The 22,324-nt window shown below is 44.4% G+C and overlaps 1 protein-coding gene and 1 long non-coding RNA gene across 3 annotated transcripts in view; one reads left to right on the top strand and one right to left on the bottom strand.

The window, feature by feature from the left end:
• The window catches only part of LOC131418749 (ral-GDS-related protein-like), a 393,378-nt gene that overhangs the window by 201,010 nt on the left and 170,044 nt on the right, over positions 1–22,324 (bottom strand). The window lies entirely within an intron of this gene.
• LOC131418758 (uncharacterized) lies at positions 429–7,336 on the top strand. Its single transcript, XR_009223029.1, has 3 exons — positions 429–613; positions 1,918–2,069; positions 7,247–7,336. It is a non-coding gene; the product is annotated as an uncharacterized LOC131418758 (long non-coding RNA).

The following is a 22,324-nucleotide window of genomic DNA, read 5'->3' as shown; positions in this document are numbered from 1 at the left end:
GGAGGATGGCGTTAAGGAAAACTTCCTGGAGGAGGGGTTGATTATTCCCCTTCTGAGAACAGGTAGAGCCTGCATGTGACTGGAGGGAAGGATAGTTCCCAGGACTGGTCCCCTGCCCCACTCCTCACCCCCCACAAGGCCTCTGCAGCATCCCCCACCCAGGCCCTGTCTCCATCCTCTCCTTCCCTCTGGCCCCAGGAATACCGAGTCATGAGGGAGATCCTGTTGCTCCAGGTGGCTGCAAAGAATTACAACCTAGAGCCCGAGGAGTGATTTGGGGCCTGGTTCCAGGACATGGAGCTGCTCAAGGAGAATGATAGGTGAGGCCAGGCAGGAGTTGGCTGAGGGCAGAGGTGGACCCTCCTTGTTGGCCAGTCCAGAGAGCCTGTCTCCGTGGCCCCCTGGTCAGCCCCAGGCCTTACCGTGTTGCGACCTCTGGGACACCCAGACTCCAGCTGCTGGGCAGGCAGTGGGGGGGCACCTGAGGTGTGGCTCCTGGTAGACTCACAGGTGCTTCTGTGTCCTGTAGCTACAGCCTGTCCTGCCAGCTAGGGCCCCAGGCCTAGTTGGCCAGCAGAATACTCAAGGCCAAGAAGAACCGGCCATCATCAAGGTCAAGGGTGAGTGAGTGTCTGGGCCGGGGTGACTGACTCCTAGGGGTTCAGTAAAGCTTCGGGCTAAGCGTGGCCTTTGGGAGTCGGACAGCTGGCACTGGAATCCCAGCTCCACTACTGAGCAGTCCTGTGACTGGGGTGACTCTCTCCAGCTTCCTGAGACTCTGTTTCCTCCTCTGTAAAATAGGTGATACTAAATGATCGCTCATGTGACAGGGACAAATGGGGTACTGGTGGCTGACAGCACTGAGCACAGGGACTGGAGCACCCAGTGCAGTGGGGACAGGGTGTGGTGCCATGGTTCTGAGGGAGGGCCCCCAAGATAACCCGACTCTTCTACTCAGCCCCCAGGCCCCAACACCGAGCCCCATACCAGTGGCCAATCACAGCCGCATCCTCAGCAGCGGGGACACAGCTGGGACGCTTGCGATGCACCGGGCCAGCTCCTCCCACCTGATGGGTAGGGGAGCATTGCAAGCTGATTCCTGGGGCCCCGTGAACCCCAAGAGAGCGGGGACGACCCCACCCCAGCTCCCTGACATGTCTACCCCAGCGCCTATTCACCCATTGGGGAGTGACAGTAGTTATGTGTTGTAAATAATAAATGCCATATTTGAATATTATATTAAAGTCCTGTTCCCTTTATAGCCTGGGAGTTGTGGTGTGGTTCTGTCGCTTTCTGTCGGCATGTAAGGGAGACATAGAATCTCACATTTCTCCTTGAATCAAGAACTCTTCTGGGTCATCAGCTTATTGTATGTAGGAGAAGGGAGAAGGGCCAGCCCCTTCCCTGGCCAGTGGGGTCACTCCTAAGTCAGAGGACAAGTTCATTTCAGTATCATTCAGCTGCTCCAGGAGCAGACACGGCCCGGTGCCCATTCTGTTGGGATTTAAAGGTTGAAGGTACTTTCACAGGCAGAGCAACAACCACTGAAATGTGGGTGTCTTTAAAACAGCACTACCCAGGACCATGTCGTGCTACAGGCAGGGGCTGCCTTTCTACATTCTGCTTATCTTGTTGAGGTTTCTTTTGATCACATTTTAGGAACTTGTAGTTTTCTAGTTCAACCTCTGGAATTGCATCAGCTGTAAGTGGGGAAAACGAGGTAAAAATATCAAAACGTGCACAGGGAGAGGACAAGGCCCGAGGAAGGTCACTTGTAAATGGTCTAAAGGCAGGCAGGACTTTCCTTCCTCAGGCCCCTCTAGGGGCTCCGTGTTCACCCCTGACCTAGATTTGAATCCTCCTGGGATCCTTGTCCAGGTCTCTGACTTCCTTTTCCTGCTTGTTTTCTATCCACAGGCGAAGATTTGTGATGCAGCTTTTAAGGCTACATCTGGGCCTCCTTCCGTCATGTCTATGCTGCCTACACACTAGGCTCTCCAGCATCCCTTCACGTACTTATGTAATGCTGTTTCAGGAGGAAATGTCCTGGAGGCCCCAGCCTCTGTCAGGTACATTGTGGCCACTCTTCCCTGAGGGAGTTGATCTGGTGGATCAGGGATGGGTTTTCATTTCCCAGGCTATGGGTCCCTCTATTTGGCCACAGAAAACCACCACCCTCTCCGTTGCATACCAAGGTGACTTCTGGGTTTGTGTGGTTCTGAAGTCCATGGTCTCTGACATTCGCCAGTTTACACATTCAGTCATGATTTTACTGACGTGTCCTAAAGGGCTAGATGGGCCTGAACCCATAGATTTTGTAGCCCCCTGGGATGGCTGTGTTATTTGCCACAGCCTTGTGCTGTGGTTATGTGTCATGGGGGCTGTGAACCTTTCCTGTTGGGAGCTTTGAAAGATGAGGCATGAGAGGGGAGGGTGTAGGCAGGTCCATTGAGGGAATGCCACCACACTGATGATCCATGGCCATGAATGGACACAGTCTTACCAATCAAAATACTGAAGTGCTTCCCATCTGGTGGTGAACAGACACTGCTCTGAGCTCACCCTGAGAACCCACCCCATGACCAGGAACTAAAGGGTTCCCACGTGGCTTTTTGAACATCACGTCTGGAAACACCCTGTAAGTCAAGGCCCAGATGAATTGCTTGGCAGTTCTGAGCTATCCTCCTCCATCAGAAGGCTGCAAGTGTCCTTCAGACACACAGCAGGCTGGACTCTGCCAGGGAGGCCTTTACAGTGCAAGCTGGTGTTGAGCATACATCCTGGTTCCCAGCAGCCCAGGCCCTTCCTGACATGGCACAGCCATCCAGGAAAGTGATTTGCTAAAGGAAAGATAGGGAAGACTATACTTTAGCTCCAAATAGAAAGAGAAGCGCCAGCTCCCATGTCTAATCAGGACGAGGAGGTAGTCAAGGGTGCCCGCAGGGTTTCTACTGCAGGACTATGAGGCTCCTGAGAACTGATCCTGCGTGTGGCAACATTTAATAACCCTTGTGCCCAATGATATAGCAGAAGGGCGACAATTTATTGCACCTTTGGGCATCCATTTGTCAAAAGTGCACTTACAGTCATCCATAAGAGAATCACGTTTGCACAACGGTACATATCACTCAATCTTTTACTGCTTTTTTATTTTTTTATTTATTTATTTTTTTATTGGTTTATAACATTGTAAAAATTTCAGGTGTACATCATTGTGCTTCTATTTCTGCATGGACTACATCATGTTCACCACCAAAATACTAATTACAACCCATCACCACACACATGTACCAAATTATCCCTTTCACCCTCCTCCCTCCCCCCTTCCCCTCTGGTAACCACCAATCCAATCTCTGTCCCTATGTGTTTGTTTATTGTTGTTATTATCTACTACTTAATGAAGGAAATCATACGGTATTTGATCTTCTCCCTCTGAGTTATTTCACTTTGCATTATACCCTCAATGTCCATCCATGTTGTCACAAATGCCTGGATTTCATCGTTTCTTATGGCTGAGTAGTATTCCATTGTGTATATATACCACATCTTCTTTATCCATTCGTCCCTTGATGGGCACTTAGGTTGCTTCCAAGTCTTGGCTATTGTGAATAACGCTGCAGTGAACACAGGGGTGCATGTACCTTTGCAAATTGGTGTTTTCAAGTTCTTTGGATAAATACCCAACAGTGGAATAGCTGGATCATATGGTAGTTCTATCCTTGATTTTTTGAGGAATCTCCATACTGTTTTCCATAGTGGCTGCACCAGTGCACTCCCACCAGCAGTGTATGAGAGTTCCCTTTTCTCCACATCCTCTCCAACACATATTGTTTCCTGTCTTGTTAATTATAGCCATTCTGACGGGCGTGAGGTGATATCTCATTGTAGTTTTAATTTGCATTTCCCTGATAGTTAGTGATTTTGAACATCTTTTCATGTGTCTGTTGGCCATCTGTATATCTTCTTTGGAGAAATGTCTGTTCAGGTCTTTTGCCCATTTTTTAATTGGGTTGGTAGTTTTTTTGTTGTTGAGATGCATGAGTTCTTTATATATTTTGGAGATTAAGCCCTTATCAGATGTATTACTGCTTTTTTAAACTTATGTAAATTTAACTAATGTACAAAATACACAAAATACTCAAACTTATTCATACCTGAATAAGGAAGAAATATAACAGTCACTCCATGTTTTTGCAGGTAGTCACCCTTTCATAGCTGGTATTTATAACTACCTTCTTCCATTACCCACTTCATATTCCCTTTGCCTCAGCAAGCACCTCAGCTGGTTGTGGTTCTTTGCAAACCCTTTTCAATTTCAGTAGTAGAACCTGACCTTCATTCCTGAAGGGTCACAGCCATTCGTAGTCCTGCCTGGACTGGTTTCTTGTAGTTTTCCATTGACGTTAATCACAGGGCACGTGATACTAAGAAAACCCTAAGGAGTCTCCTGTATTCCTTACCTCCATTGTGGAGCAGCAGTCCAGTTTCCTCTTGGTAATCAGGATCAATCACCGCGGCCTGCATGGAAACTCTCTTCCTTTTGCCTGTAGAGTCAGAGGCAAGAGGAGCCGTAAGGGGCTGGGTGGCAGTCTTAATTTCCAGTCCAAAGAAATCAATGTGTTTTCTCCCTTTGGAATGAAGATCCCTAAACCAGTAGAGCATAAGGTCACATGAACATGAAAAAAAATTATGCTAGTGGATCATGAGGGGTAACAGTGGTAGTAGTGAACGGTGCCCCTCGCATTTCCACCCTTGATTGCTGGACTTGTGAATCCCAGCTATGGGAAAATCAGTGCTATATAATGGACACTGATTTAGAGCATAAGCAGCTTCCTGGGGAACACCGCCCCAAACCTGCAAGGTATTGCCACCTAGGTAGTAGTACTGTAACTGCGTCTTCACACACCTATTCTTCTCTCAAGTCAGCGGCTTCAGATGGTGGGGAACAGGAAAAGACCAGTGAATTCCATGAGCATGGGTCCATTGCTGCACTTCATTTATGGGCAGTGAGTTCCTTAATCAGAAGCCATGCTGAGTGGAATACCATTATGGTGAATAAGGCATTCTGTGAGTCTACAGATGGTAGCTAACAGGAACATTGTGTGAAGGGAAGGCAAATCTGTATCCAGCGTAGGTGTCTAACCCACTAAGAGCAAAACACTGCCCCTTCCATGGTAGAAGAGGTGCATTGTAATCACCTGCCACCTGGTTGCTTCCTGATCACCCTGGGGAATAGTGCCCTATCAGGGACCCTGTTTTGGTCTAGGCTCCTGGCAGATTTGGCACTCAGCAGTGGCTGTGGACAGATCAACCTCGATGAGTGGAAGTCCACGATGCTAAACCCATGCATAACCCCCATTCCTGCCTCTCAGCCACTTTGTTCATGGCCCCCTTGGGCCTCGACAGGAGTGGCTGGGAAGAGAAGCTGGGTAGTGCCCACACAACAGGTCATCTTGTCCACTTGACTATTAGAATCCTCCTCTGCTGAGGTTACCCTTTGGTGCGCATTCTTATAGGAAACAAAGAAATTCACCTTTTTTGCCCATTCAGAGAAGTATAGGCACATGCCTCTTCTCCACACCTCCTTGCCACCAATGTTCCTCTCACATTCCTTCCAAGCTCTTGACCAGCCAGCCAAATCGTGCCTCTGTGAACTGAACTTGACTCGTTATCTCTGGCCATTTCTCCCTCCAAGCAAAATAAACAACCAGGTGCATTGCTTAAGTCTGGGCCCCCTGGGAGTATTGTAGCTTGTCACTTTCTTTCAGGGATGTCCCACACAGACACTGTAATGCTTCAGCTGGTGTGGTTTTGCGTGGCGCCTGCCTATCACATAGAACTATATATAAAGCAGACCTGAGTCTTCTTTTCCTCAGTCAACTTATTGTAGGTATCCTCCATGAGGCCATAGATGTGGTCTGGGAGAGTGAAGGGAATGTGTCAGGGCTGGGGGTCACAGACATTGGGTATACACACTCATGTGACTTGATTGTGCCTGAGGCCCTGCTCCAGACTGACCTCGTAGACACCACTTCATGGGACGGTGGGGTGCTGCCTCACCTAGTTCATGACGGGCATCCCAGGTCACGGGCTAAGTTGGTGGCCCATGGTTATGCATTCAGTTCTCCTAGGGCTCAGCAGCAAGCCAAAAGCTGAGCAGTTGTCTTCAGTGGATAGTAGGGCTTTGCTCCAAAATCCTAAGGGTCTGTGCTGTGATTCATCTTAGGAGGCTGTTAAAGCCACAAAACAACATCTCCAAATGCCACCAACACTTCAATCACCATTGGATCTGCTTGATCACATGGCCCTAATGCCAGAGTAGCTTACATAGCAGCCTGCACCTGCCCCAGGGCCTTCTTTGCTCTGGGCCCCGTTCAAAACTAGCAGCTTTTTGGATCTTGCGGTAAAAGAGCCGGAGTTACCCACCAAAATAAGGAATATGTTGCCTCCAGAATACACAAAGGCGCGCTAGGCAGTATGCCTCTTTTTCATTTGTAGGAAGGGCCAGATGCCGCAACTTATCTTTAACCATAAAAGTGACACCTCAAAAGGCCTGACACCACTAGACTCGCAGACGTGTCACAGAGGTGAGAGGCCCCTGATTCATTTCATTTATTTCCCACCTTCTGACATGCAAGTGTCTTCCAATAAAACAGCTGCTACTTTTGCTGACTAGGTTGAATGAGCATGATGTCAAAAATGTCACGGAACAGGCGCTGGCGTGGTGGTGAGTGGTTAAGTTCACTCACCGTTTTGCTGGTCTGGGGTTTGCGGGTTCGGATCCCGGGTGTGGACCTACGCACTGGTCATCAAGCCATGCTGTCACGGCATCCTACATATGAAATAGAGGAAGATGAACGCAGATATTAGCTCAAGGCCAATCTTCCTCACCAAAAAACCCCCCAAAAAACAGAAAAGTAATGGAACAGTGTTATGCCTCATGGAAGAGAAAGGTGATCAAGGTCCCTGTAGACTAAGTTATGACATAGAGCTTGAGAGCTGCTACACCTTGAGGTGGGACATTGAAAGTTTATTGCTGGCCTTGACAGGCCAAAGCAAACTATTTCTAGTGTCTCTTATAACAGATAAAGAAAATACCATTTACCAGATCAAAAGCTGTATACGAGGTATCAGGACTCAATTAATGGAACTATATGTGGGAAAGCAGGTGTAGTTGTAGTCACCATCTGGTTAAGTTTATGACAATCCTCCATCCTTCTCCAAGATCCATCTGTTTTATACACAGGCCATGAGATGACCTGAATGCAGATGTAGTGGGATTCATCACCTCTGCATCCTTCAGTCCTCGGTGGTGGTCCTAATCTCTGCAGTCCCTCCAGGAATGCAGTATTTCTCTTATTTTACTATTCTCCTAAGTAGAGGCAGTTCTAGTGGGTTCCATTTGGCCGTCCCTACCATAATTGCCCTCACTCCACAGGTCAGGGAACCCCATTCTGCCATTTGCTGAGTATGTCAGTTACCACTAAGCATTCTGGGACTGGGGGAAAAGCTATAGGATGGGCTCAGGGACCCACTAGACCCACTATGAGACAGATCTCGGCTAACCTACATTGATCACCTGATCCTATAAGCCTTACTCTGATTCATGGAGCACAGTGATGTTTTGGGTCTCCTGGAATTAGTGTGTCACTTCAGAGCCTGTATTCAATAATCCCTATAATTCTGATTATTTCCTTTTCCCTAATTATGGTCACCATCACAAAAGGATGTATATCCTTTAGGGGAAGGTTGGGAAAAGATTAAACGTTTTAATTTTAAATAGTATATCTAGATCCTTACTCAAGGGACTCAGCCTCCCCTTCACACCAGGGCTCCTGTATCTCTCAAGTGGCTCAAGGCTGGGAAATGCTTGAAGGGCCATGACTGTTGCAGTGATTCTGTTCACTTGATCTAGAACTATTCTTACACAGATCAAGAATTTCATCAACTGCCTTCTCTTTCCCTCTACAGACACTCTGATCAACTAGCTACCACCATAGGTTTCTGTGAGTCAAATGGATTCTCATTATTGCCTTGACTCCACTATCCATTACAGAAACCATAACCACCTTGTCTCTTGAGATTCAGTGCCTCTGCTTGGTCTCTGCTGCCCCGGGATCCAGGTGTCCTCACTGCATATCAAGATCCCAGGTCACTGGCAGCAATTCCACTGTAATGTCTGCCCTAAAGAGGAGAGTGGCCACAGAGCTCTTCACGGACTCTGGGGCTGCCCTCATGAATTTATTTCCACAGTAGTAGTGCAAGTGTGTCCTCTGGACCCTGTTGGGGTGGGTAGGCATGTCTTTCATGATAAATACATTCTAACATTCCAATCACCTAAGCCTTGGATACCTTCTTCTATAGGAGACCAAGGAAGGTCAGCCTCACTTAGTGTATTCCAGGCAACCAATCAAACTGCTGGAACTCTTTGTATTCTCTCAAGACACAGCAAAGAGTAGAGAATCTCTGCCTAGTTGGCCCATATCAATAAATTTGACCGGATCCAACTTTATGTTCCTTCCACCATTATCCAAACCCCTTAATAGCCATTTGCACACAGTTTTCCTAGATTTGTTTCTGTATACACTGGGGAAAGGATGCAGCTATTTTGGAACATAGCACAACTCCTCATGGGTCATATTTTACACTTCAGTCTCTGGGACATGCTGGGAATTGAGGCTACTAGGCCTAGTAGCAAATGGGGCTGGTGGGTGTAGGTCCTCAGGAGAATCAGCAGTACTTGCAAGGCAGCTTCCTGGGGGAGACCATTACAGAGTCCTTAGGAAAAGCAGAGTTCACCCCCTCATGCAGGGCTGGGAGGGCTTCTTCATTGGCAAAGAAGACTGTACAATCTTATAATCATTTTTATTCCTGTAGAGTCTGTAGTAATATCCAACTTTCATTTCTGGTTATAATAATTTTATCCATTTTCTTTTTTGCTGGTTAGTCTAGCTAAAAGTTTGCCAATTTTATTGCTTTTTTCCGAGAAAACACTTTTGATTTGACTGATTTTCCCTCTTGTTTTCCTGTTCTTTATTTCACCTCTGCTCTTATATTTATTATAACTTTTTGCTGGTTTCAGGTTTGGTTTACTCTTCATTTTCTACTCTTCAAGGTGTAAAGTTAGGTTATGGTTTTGAGATCTTTCTTCTTCTAATGTAGGTGTTTACAACTATAAATTTCCCTGTGAGCATCTCTTTTTCTGCATTCCAAGAGTTTGGTAGGTTGTATTTTCATTTTCATTTTATTCAAGGTGTTTTCTAGTGTCCCTCATATTTTCAACTTTCATCAACTGGGTGTTAATGCTGTATTGTTTAATTTTTATGTATTTATGATCTTTTCCAGTTTTCTTCCTGTTCTTGATTTCTAATTTCACTCCATTGTGATGAGAAATTATACTTTATTTGATTTCAATTTTTTTAAAAATTTGCTAAGACTTGTTTGGGGGCCTAAAATATGGTCTATCCTGGGGAATGTTCCATATACACTTGAGAAGAATACATATTCTGCTGTTTTGGGTGGAAGGTTAAGTCTAATTGGTTATGGTGTTGTTCAAGTTCTTTATTTCCTTAGTGATTTTCTGTCTGGTTGTAATATCCTTTTTTGAAAGTGGAGTATTGAAATCTCCATTATTTTGGAGAACTGTCTATTTCTCCTTTCAATTCTGTCGATTTTGCTTAATATGTTTTGGGATCTCTGCTGTTAGATATGTGTGTTTAAAATTGTGACATCGTCTTGATGGATTGTACTTTTTATCAATACATAATGCCATCATGAATGAAAGACACCTGATTGCTTCCCTTGAGGAACTCACAAGGAGTCCAGGGAAGAGACTGACAGACCATCACAGCAAGAGCTGCAAGAGAGGCCTGTGCCACATGCTGCAGCAGGACCTCATCTCCTTAGGTGTCCTCTGTCCCTGGGATGGCAAATGCATGTAGCACGTGCTCAGTAAGCACTGGCTGGTTGCAAGTGAGGAGCACTGACTGTGATGGCAGCACTAGCTCTCATTCAGGGAAACTGAGATTTGTGCTAGTGGCAGAGCTCAAACCAGAACCCCGTGTTCCTGATCTTCTTCTCGTTCCCACTTGTCCATGATGCCAGTAGTGATTTCAGTATTGAATTCATGGCTGAAAGATTCATTCATCATAGCCTTGTTCTTTTACTCATTCCAAGATCTTACCACGTTACAGGCACGTACTTGGTAATGGTGAGTAAAACTGGAGAAGGCCTCTTTCTTCATGGATCTGGGAGAACAGTGAGAGGTGGGAAGACAGTCATCAGATCACCACAAAGTGTCACATTACAAAAAACAATAACTGATATTTATGGGGAGTGTAGGACATGTCACATACTAGATTGACAGTGTTTGAATGCATAAACTCGTTTTGTCCTCAGAAGAATTTTGGATGTGGTAGGTATCACTCCCTATTTATATATACGGTAAAAGGAGCACAGAAAGGCAAAGTAGTTTGGCGGATGTCACACAACTAGAAATTGGTGGTGTGGGGATCCCAACACTCTGAGTCCCAGTTTCCTCAGTTTCTGAAAGCAGAATGACAAAGCTTAGTTGTGCGGATTAAGTTAAAAGAGGAAAACACACCTAGCAACACGACTGAGTTTACGATAGGTGCTCACTAATGATTACTGAATTTCAGTGCCTGTGGGACTCACGAGGTGGACAGGACTTCCCTCATCGTGTTGGTGGGTCCTCATCGCTTTTGCACAAGCTTTGTGAGTGACTTTGAATGGTCAGACTTTGAGCAGGTCCCAGGACATCACAGACCTTATGCTTGAAATGTGAAGAATTTGGGTAAGCCCTGGGCCTCCCAGCCTGGCATTCTGGCCTCCTCAGAATGGCCTAACCAGCCTCCAACACTCTTAAACTCAACACACCAGATGGATCACGCTCCTCAAACATGCCCAGGGCTTTTCTCCTCCCACACCTCTGCTCTTCTTGTCCCCCACATAGAATGCCTATCCACCCCATCTCTGCCTCCTCAGACAGGTGGATTTCCTAGGTGACTCCACCCTGTCAGAGGGAATCTGTGTGTCTTCCACGTGACCAAGGTCAGGTCACTTCTGATCCTTTCCTCATCCCAAGGGCCAAGGGAGAGAGAGCTCAGTGTATTCCTGCTTGCCCTACCAGATTGGAGGAAGGGATCATAAATTATGTTCTATCCCATGCACTATAAGACATAGAAAGGAGGAAGCAATGGGAATCTTGTTGGGTTGAGGCCATACTTCTTCCAGAGAAAAATAGAGCCACACAGTTAAAAGGCCCTGATGTAGATAATTTATCATCTGCTTCAGTAAAACAAAGTTCTGTCATATAGTCAAACTAAGTGCTTCTTAACATGCAACTCCCTGAGGCTATTCCTACCCATGAATGGTGGAAATCATTGGGCAAAGTTTGATCAACAGAACTCTAAACTAGTACTGATCTTTTTGCCGAGGGAGTGAAATAGACCTACGACTTGATCACTCAGCCCAGCTGAGCTCAGCTCGTGGCCAGCCCCGAGTAGTCAGTGCTGTATGCTATCTGCATGGACAGTGGTTGTGCCGGCTATCACACTGCAGGGGACAACTTCTGGGTAGTCTGCATCTTCTCTAGGGGGCAGACATCCTGGAGTGGCCTTGGAGCAGATGCTGGAGGACAGTGTCAACTCTTGAACCATGTCTGCAGAATCTGGGTAAATTCACAGGAACCATGGCCTGGTTTTGATTTTCTGAGGATGACCAGTCTAGGGTTATGGATCAAAGTCTGCAACAGGAGCCACCTCATCCTGGACCTAGCTGAGAGGCAGGAACCTAAGATAGAATCAGAGTAGATGGGCCAGGGGAAGGGGCAGCTTGTCTCTGTTCTTCTCAGAGCCTGTTGGAAAAGCTTTCTGGGTGGTGTGACATGTGAAAGGAGGAGCTGGACCAGGACTCCCGGGGACATGAAGATGGCTGGAGGGATCTGAGGTTGTCCCACAGAGCTGGGTATCTACAGTGTTAGGAACAGAAATGAGCCGAGTCCTGACTGGCACTGAATGTCCACAGATAAGACATGGCTATGAGCTTCCAAGGAGAAGTCAGAGCAGAGGAATAGGGGTGGAAGGGGTGGGAGTAGACAGTATAGAGCCTTGAGGGGGCAGGAGTTGGTGACCTAGAGAGCTTCTGGTGAGCAACAGGGCAGATTAGGCAAAACTGAGCCCCATCGTGGAGGGCAGCAGGCCTGCAGCCTGGAATATGGACAGAGACTCCAAGAAATGGGGGACGGAGGACTCAGCTAGCAGAGGTAGAGTTCATTTCCAGGAAAAAGAGAGGAGCCTATTTGGAAGGGCAAGGACACGAGGCTTCAGGGGTCCCATGGCCAGGCTGACAGGGGGCTAAGCCTCCTGATCTCCCAGGTAGAAGGGCTCCCAGGGCATGGAGTGTGGAGAAAGGGGGCAGGGGAGGGGGAACCTGAAGCATCTCAGGGATACCAGGGAAGTCAGCGTACTTGTGTCCTGGAGTTCAACCCCAGTGTGGATTCAAACAGCAGGCATTATCTGCTGACTGATTTAGGCCCCAGTATTTGACAGCCTGTGGCCTGCAATCAGGATGTGAGAAAAGCTGATGAGCATGGGTTGGTGTGATAATGGTCCACATAGAGCCCCCAAAATCCCAAAGGCAATCAAGCCAGGCAGTAGGTCACAGGCTGGCCCAGCATCAATTTGTTCCTAAATGGTGCCTGTGTCTTTGCTGAGAATCTAGAAAATGAGGTACAAAAAGCTGCAAGGGTTCATAGAGATCACATTCTAGTCCATCCATCTTGTGAGGAATTTGAATCTCAAAGGGGCTGGGAGCTGCTGTGGCTAATAGAGAGAAGGCATCAGTCACATAACGAATGGATGACTGCATGAATAGACGTGGGCCCGAAGTAGAAAAACTACCTTTGCTGCACAGAAATGGCTGATTTTGAAGTATTTCAACTGAACAGACCATTTTCTTGACTAAATAAGTTTCCAACTGACACCATTAAATCTAAGAGGCATTCTTTCTCAAAAATGTCTAAGCCATGCATCCATAAATTAAACTTCTAATTGTTCAGCTCGAATCCCGCTACCTGTTTCTGCCCTCCATTACACTTCAAAGGTCTGTCAAAAGTGCTGGTTACTTAGTAGACTTAAACTCCCTTCTAACCACTGGGTTGAATGTTTTTCCCACTCAGCTTTATAGCCTCCACGGGAAGATAAGCTCTGAGCACAAGTGAAGAGTATGAACTGTGAACTGCTGATACCTGACCTCCAGGAAGCTTCTACAAAGGTGCAAGACCAGCCCTCCCCAGGTTTGTGGCCAGTTGGGATGGGCCACTTACCCATGTCTGCTCCCTCATAGCCATTCTGCATGATGGCCTTGTCTACGAGGGCAGTCAGCCATGTGCCCTCGATGCAGCTGATGAGCAGCCTGGAGAGGCAGGCCCCCAGGCACAGCAGCACACTGTAGAATGTGAAGTAGTTGCAGCTGTGGAACACTTTCCTGTGAAGGGACAGCACCCTTTCTTATGAGAAGACGGCGAGGCAGGCCGGCTCAGGACCTCCCCAGACTAGTGCTCAAATCCTAACTGTCCCATATCCTAGCTGTGTGACCTCGTGCTCTAAGCAGGAGCTGATTGTCCCCACCTCACAGCACTGGTGTGAGGACCGACTCAGACACAGTGTAGAGGGTGCTAAGCAGGACAAATGTTAGCAGGGACTGTAACATATCTTGGGATCCTTGGGTTTTGAAGTTTCTTGTACAATAAGAAATCTCACGTGGTTACAGCTGGTTTTGTTGTTATCATAAAGACTGTGGCTTTCCCACTGTGTGTTGTAACAGTGACCTGCCCCCAGCTGGAACTGCTCAAGTCCTCCAGAGGAAACTTCCCAAATGACCACCTGATCACATGGTATCCTGTTGCCTATGGGATAAAAGCCCAAATTTTGTCCTTAGTTTATGGGTCCTCTTACAGAGAGGCCGATCTGGCCTTGTTGCTTTGTGCCCACTCCCTGCCCCTGATCATCTAAGGCCACTACATGGCCACCATATTAGATACCCTCTTTTCTTCTAACATGCCCTGCCTTCCTGTCTTCATCTGCACAGTGGGGGCTCTCTCCTCATCTCTAACTGTAGCAATCCTACCATCCTACTGACCTCAGCCCAAATGTCCCATCTGCAGTTGAGTTACCTCCTGCCTCTCATCCACCACCCTGCCTCTCCTTCCTCATTATTTGTGTTTCTCCTATAATCTTTTCACACCCTCTGGAGTCTACATGTCTGTGTCTGTGGCTCCAGTGACTGTGAGCTTGTCACAGCACGTCCTACGGAGACATCTCTTTATCCTCATATTGCTTGCTCAATGAGTGAATAGCTTTGAATGAATGAATCAGAAAGGATTACCATCTGCCAAGTAGTATTGTTTCCTCTTTGAGGTAGCACAACTATTTGCAAGGTTCCTAGATGATGAGTAAGTTTATGCATGGTCACAATGCTCTAATGGGTGGGGCCAGGATTTGGAAGTCTGGCAGGCAGTCTGGCTCCAGAACCCACTCCTGAAGCTCTGTCCCACCCTCTCTCAGAGATCATAAATCACACCTAGAAACCTGCCAAGGATGAAGGGCCAGCACAGACAGACAGCTGAAGTGGAAACCCTACAATTCCACATTCCCTCCTTTGCCCCCAACTGTTAAAGAGAGCACAAGGCTTCTGCTTGTGAACTGTGTCCAGGTTTGGCTGCAGGAAAAAGCCCAATTAAAGTAATAAAATAAATCTCCAGAAACTGATCCTAAAGAAACAGGGATCTATGAATTGCCTGACAAAAAATTCAAAATAATTGCCTTAAAGAAGTTCAACATGCTACATCAGAACATAGAAAGACACAAATTAAATCAAGAAAATGATTCATGAACAAAATCAGAATATCCAACAAGTAAAGAAACTATAAAAATGACCTCAAAAAATTCTTGTGTTGAGCAATATAATAACTGAGTTGGACAATTCACAAGTGTGGTTGGACACCAGAGTTCATCAAGCAGAAGAAATAATCAGTGAACTTGAAGGTAAGTCATTTGAAATCCTTGAGTCAGAGGAACAAAAAGAACAAAGAAAAATGAAGAAAGCATAAGGGATTTTTGCAACTTCATCAATCAGATCAATACACATATGGGAGTCCCAGAAAGAGAAAAGAGAGAGAAAGGGGAAGAGAGCTTCTTTGCAGAAATAATGGCTGAAATCTTCCCAAATCTGAAGAAGGAAATGAACATCCAAATTCAAGAAGCTTAAAAGGCTCCAGCTAAACACGTTATAGTCAAACTGACAAAGGTCCCAGACGAGAGAGAATCTTGAAAGCAGCATGAAAGGGACCTATCAGATACAAGCGAAGACCTATAAAACTATCTGCAGTTTCTCAGCAGGAGCATTACAGGCCTGCCAGAGGGGAGTGGGATGATATATTCAAAGTGCAGTCAGATTTTAAAAACCCTGCCAACCAAGCATACTATATCAAGCAGAACTGTCCTTCAAAAAAGAAGGCTTGATAAAGACCTCCTCAGATAAACAAACCTGAGGAAGAGCATCACCAACAGAACTGCCTTACGAGAATTGTAAAAGAGTCCTTCATCTTGAAACACAAGGACACTAGAAAGCAAAATGAAAACATGAAAATAGAAAGCTTTCTGGTAGGGTAAACATATAGACAAATACAGAATCCTGTGATAACGGTAACAAAAATCACTTATAATTCTCGTATACCATTTAAAAGGTAAAAGCACAGAGGGTAACTATAACAATATAACAATAAAACTATGTTAATAGATACAAAATATAAAAATATGTAATTTTGAAAGTGATATAAAGTGTGGGTTGGAAATGTAAGGGAGTAATGATTTTGTATGCAATTGAAGTTAAGTTGTTATCCATTTAGAATAGGTTGTTATCACTATAAGATATTTTATGTAATCCCCAGAGTAACCGAAAAGATCATACCTATGGGGATGACAGCAAGATAGTGGATAGGACGTTTCCTCCTCTTGTCTCCCCATAAGAACAATAATTTGGCAGCCATCTATGGACAAAAGTGACTTTTTGGGACCTTCAAGATCCAAGTAGGCAGCTGTGAAACACTGGTGGAGCCCAAGACTGGGGAGGGACTTTTCTTTGAGAAGGCAACCCCACAGCCAGGTCTCAGGCTTGCTGACCATATCCCTGGCTGCACCCATACTAAAAGCCTTGTTTCCTTGTTGAATTGGCTACAGCCCCATTTGGCCTTGGTCCTGCCATCAGCACCAACCACCAAGAGACCCAGAGGGAGTTACGCCTCTCTGTGTCTTACGTAACAGGACCGTCTGCCTTGGTCCTTGCTGTGGACCCTGAAGTGGCCTATGACCAAGCTACAACTTCTCTCAGCCACATTCCAGAAGCAGACAAGCTTATACAGAGACCCAGTGGGAGACACACACATCCATGTCCCCAGAGGATGGCCCACAGACATCATTCCAAAAGTGGATCTTGAATCAGCCCAGTAACCTGGCTCCTGTCCATCCCAGCCACACTCCAGTAGCAGTTATGCCTGTCCAGGCACCTGCTGGGAGACACGCCCATCTGTGCCCCTGGAGGCAGGTCCACTAACCTAGGTCCAACCATGGGTTCTGAAGCAGTCCTGTAACGTGGCTCCAGCCCCTCTCAGCAGCAGTGAGGGAGCAGACATGCCCACCAAGGGACCTGGTAGGAGGCACCCCATCTGTGCCTTCTAAGGAGGACCTGCAGACCTCAATCTGGCTGCAGATCCTGAAGGAGCCCTGTGACTTATTTAGAACACCTCTAAGCTGTGGCACTGGGCTAGTCCTGCCACCCAGGGATCCACCTAGTGTCCTGGTGGGGCCATCCCAGGAATCTGACAAGAGATTTACCATTTAACCATCCACACACCTGGAAACAGGTCCACCTTCTGCAGACTCTAATGTGAACCCTGAAGTTGACCTTTGGCCCAGCCAGCCCTGTTGACCAAGGTCCTGGATGCAGTCCTATCCACTGAGGGGCCAGACAGGATTCAGCTTGCCCAAGCCCCTAGTAACAGCCCCACAAATCATGGACACCACTGTGGACCCAGCCAAAACCATGTGACCCATCTCCAGTAGGCTTGACTGTGACCTTGAAGGCAAACCTATCAGACCACGGACCTGACAGGAGGATTTTTACCAGTGGAACCCAGTCTGTAAGGCTTGAAGAAGTATTTGCTTCTTCAAATGTACTAACAACAGTACAGAGCTACACAGATCATAAAGAATCAGGAAAACATGACACCATCAAAAGTAACAAAGTTCCAGTAACCTAACTCAAAGATGTGGAGATCTACAAACTGCCTGACAAAAAATTCAAATTAGTCATCTTAAAGAAGCTGAATAAGATGCAAGAGAACACAGATAGACAACTAAACAAATGCAGGAGAATAATGAATGAACAAAATGAGGTGATTAATAGAGAAATAGAAATCATAAACAAGAATCAAACAGAAACCCTGGTATAATGACAACACTAAAAATTCAAGAGAGAGCTTCAACAGCAGATTTTATCATGCAGAAGAAAAAATAAGCAAACTCAAAAACATCATTTGAAATTATCCAATTAGGAGAACAAAAAGAAAAAATAATGAAAAAGAGTGAAAAAGTGTATGAGATCTATGGGACACCACCATGGGAAGGAATATACATATTAGAAAGTCCCAGAGGGAGAAAAGAGAGAGAGAGATGGGCAGAAAGCTTATTTAAAGAAATAATGACTGAAAAGTTCCTAAATCTTGGGAGGGATATAGATATTCAGGTTCTTGAAGCTCAAAAGACCCCACCAAGTTCAATGTGATGAATATTACCCCAAGACACATTATAGTCAAATTGTCATAAGTCAAAAACAAAAAGAGAATTTTGAAATCAGCAAGAGAGAAGTGACTCATCACATTTAAAGGGGTTGTAGTTTTCCCAGCAGAAACCTTGCAGGCCAGGAGGGAGTGGGGTGACCTATCCCAAGTGCTGAAAGAAAAACACTGCAAATCAAGAACACCTTATTCAGTAAAGCTGTCCTTCGGAAATGAAGATAAGATGAAGACACTCCCAGACCAACAAAAGCTGAGGGAATTCATCAATACAAGACCTGCCTTACAAGACATTCTCAAGGGAGTTCTTCAAGTTGAATGAAAAAACACTAAGTAGCAACATGAAAGCATATGAAAGTATAAATCTAACTGGTAAATGTAACATATAGTTAAATTGAGACTATTCCAACACTGTAATGATGGTGCATAACACTTTTAACTATGGTATGAATGTTAAAAGCAAAAATATTAAAATAACTATAGCTACAGTAATATGTTAGTGGATACACAATATAATAATATGTAAATTGTGAGACATTAATAGCATAAAATGTGAATGAGGGGAGAAATAAAAGTGTACAGATTTGTATGCAATTAAAGTCGAGTTGTTATCACTTTAAATTGGACTTCTATAGGTAGGAGATATTTTACATAAGCCTCATGGAAATCACAAAGAAAAATTCTCTAGTAGATACACAATAGATAATGAGAAAAAAATCAAATCATAGCACTACAAAAAAATCAACAAATCACAAAAGATGACAGCGAGAGGAAGAAAGAAACTACAAAACCACCAGAAAATCCAAAAAAGAGCAATAGTGGAGCTGGCCTGGTGGCATAGTGCTTAAGTTCGTGTACTGCACTTCTGGTGGCCCAGGGTTCGCAGGTTCAGATCCTGGGCGTGTATCTACACACTGCTCATCAAGCCACGCTGTGGCAGACATCCCACATAAAGTAGAGGAAGATGGCACGGATGTTAGCCCAGGGCCAATCTTCCTCAGTAAAAAAGAGGAGGATTGGCAGCAGGTGTCAACTCAGGGCTGATCTTCACACACACACACACAAACACACACACAAGGGCAATAGAAAGTCCTAACCCGCCAATAACTACTTTAATGGTAAATGAATTAAATTCTCCAATCAAAGACAAAGAATGGCTGAACAGACAAAATAAACAAGATATAACATTGTGCTACATACAAAAGACTGATTTTAGCTTTTAGGACATACATAGAGTAATAATGAAGGACTCGAACTAAATAACATGCAAATGGTAACCAAAAGAGAGAAGGAGTGGCTATACTTATGTCAGACAAAATAATCTTTCAGTCAAAATCTGTTCACCAGAGACAAGGAGGTCACTATATATTGATACAAGGGCAGTTCATCAAGAAGACATAAAAATTGTAAATATACTGCACTCAACATCGGAGCACCTAACTATATAAAGTAAAAATTAACAGAAATGAGAGGAGAAATCGAGAGTAATAAAATAGTAAGAGGGGACTTCATTCCCCCACTATCAACAATGGATAGATCATTGAGACAGAAAATCAATGAGGACACAGCAGAAGTGAAAAAACACTGTTGACCAAAAGGAACTACAAGTCTTGTCTAGAACATCCCATCCAAGAGCAGCACAATACACATTTTTCTTTTCCTTCCTTACACGTGGATGATTCTCCAGGATAGACAAAATGTTGGGCCACAAAACAAGTCTTAACAAATTTTAAAAATCTGAAATCATCCCAGCTATCTTTTCCAAACACAAAGGTGTGAAACAAGAAAACAATAACAGGAGGAAAACTGGAAAATTCACAAATATGTGGAAATTAAACAACATACTTCTGAACGATCAATAGTTTAAAGAAGATATCAAAAAATACCTTGAGTCAAAGAAAATAGAAACACAACATACAAAAATGTATGGGATGCAGCAAAAATAGTTCTAAGAGGGAAATATAAAGTGATACATGGCTACACTAAGAAAAAAGAAATCTCAAACAAACAACCTAGCTTTATGCCTCAAGAAGCTATAAAAACTAGAAAAAGGAGAACAAACGAACCCAAAGGTTAGCAGAAGGAAAGAAATAATAAAGGTTAGAGCATAAATAAATGAAATAGAGCCTAGAAAGACAATAGAAAAGACCACCAAAAATACGAGTTGGTTTTTTGAAAAGATAAAATAGACAGACCTTTAGCTAGACTAACCAAGAAAAGAGACAAGACTCAAATAGGTAAAATTTAAACTAAAAAGGAGACATTACAACTGATATCACAAAAAATACACAGGATTATCAGAGACTGCTATGAACAATTACATGCCAGCAAATTGGATAATTTAGAAAAAAAGGAACCTAAGCAGAATGTAAGCCCCAAGAGGGTGGAGATTGCTGTCTGTTTTGATCACTGCTGTATCCCTAGTACACAACAGAGCACCTGATATACAGCAGTCACTCAATAAAAATTTACTGAGTAAATGAATCAATGAGTGAATGTGCCAGGCATTGAGTTCAGCACTTTACATGGATGATGTCATTGAGTCCTCACAACACTCTATGCTTTAGCCAGTGTTAATACCATTAATACTTCAGCTAGTATGTCTGACCCAATGGACACTCCCAAGGGCCTTGCTTTGAGCCTCAGGTCCAGCTGCTCTAACGCAGCACTGCCCAACTCCCTTGGTTTTCCCCAGGGTCCTCCCAAATGGACCTCTTATACAACACATAGGCTATATTTTAAGTCAGGTCACCCCAAATATGTCTCCCAATTTGGTGAAAATATGCCCATCCATTTTCCCATGATGTAGTAACAGAAGAAACTTAAATTTTTAGAAGGCTTTTGATTTTATTTTTATTATTCAAAAAAATCTCCATTTTTAAATCTAGCTTTCTGACTGTGCTTGTGCTGTCGACACTTTCTGTTCCTCCTTTAGAAAAGCATACTTGAACCTGTCATAGACACATTTAGCAACCATGGAGGCACCACAGGCCCAGATGATATGGTTTTTTGTTTTAGACAATCTCATAAGAACTTGAGGTCTCACGGCATGAAATCGTTGAAGCTGTCCTGGACACACGTGACATGTGGATTCTGGTGTTGTCCCTCCCTTCTTGGTATAAAGATAGACAATTCTAATACCCGGGGCTCAGGACAGCCTGGTATTGCTGGAGGCTGTATTGTAAGATAGCCTACAACAGTATGTCGAGTGCTGGACCAATTTGAATGCCTCTAGACACTATCCCCAGAAAAGGAAAAGAAAAAGAAACTTAATTGTATTTATAGAGATTAAAAAGAACTGTGTATTAAAAACATTAGCTCTAATCCTTTGTCATACATTTTGCTAATACCTTCCATTATTTTCATTTGCCTTTTAGTTTTATTTACTGTATTTTCTTTTTGCTTGGAAATGTTTTCCCTTTTTTGTAGGAAAATCTATCAGTCTTTCCTTTATGGTTTCTTTCTTTGCTATTATATATAGAAAACTTTTCTAGTTTAAGTAGGCAAATAATCATACATAATAACCACTTCTCTGTGGAATTGTCTGGAGTTGGAATAAAAAACCCTTGGCTTTCCAATGTGAAATCAGGGTGGTGGTGCACAGAATCCCTCCATTTCCACAGAATGGCACCAGATTAGCTTTGCAACAGCTCCAGGGTGATCTAAACCTCTCAGGGCCCTGGGGTGTCGAAGTTCTTGTCCCTGGAAGAGAAGATGGAACTATCAGTTCTGTTTCTTTTCCAGTTTCTATAGACTTGGCTCTCTGCAAAGCATCCATCATCACAAACACGACTTCAGTTCCTTGGGCTCAATAACTTTGGGCATTACCTAGCACCTAGACAATAAAGGAATATGTTTGCATTACTATGTGTATATTCATACAACTTTCCTCATTAAGCTTCAGAGGACTGAACAACAATTAAATACTTTCAAAACAGTCCTCTCCAGTACTTGCAAGTTATATAAGGAAGGAAAAGAAAAAAAAAACTCAACCAAATGTAATACTATATGTTAAAACATGGAATTTTCTATGCACGTGAGTGAGAATTGGTTAGGATGAAGAAATTTGCACCATAAAATGAGTTAACTGGTAATGAGTAATGAATTCTAGGTATTCATTGAATTCCAATGAATCCCAAGTAAAGGGCCCTGCTTCCAGTGCCTTGCAAGAAAATCTGGAGACATATAACCTTCCCTATGAGACGGTGGGAAACATATCACAGGCTCACTGTGAGACGCTGGTCTCCCAAATACACAAGCAGACCAACTTTGTTTTGGCTCTACATTGAGCACACTGGTTGTCTGGAGACAGTTATATCTTACAGAAGTAATAGTAAAGGTAGTGTTGTTCCCTGTGCTATATAATTATCAAAAGCAGCTTCAGAACTTGTTGGAGCCTCCCTCTGTCGTATTTGAAGAAATAAAGTTACAGCAGCAACATGAGGGTTGTGT

This window comes from Diceros bicornis, chromosome 19 (genome assembly GCF_020826845.1).
Source record: "Diceros bicornis minor isolate mBicDic1 chromosome 19, mDicBic1.mat.cur, whole genome shotgun sequence".
Taxonomy (NCBI): Eukaryota; Metazoa; Chordata; class Mammalia; order Perissodactyla; family Rhinocerotidae; genus Diceros; species Diceros bicornis.
This window is presented reverse-complemented; position numbering and strand designations above follow the sequence as displayed.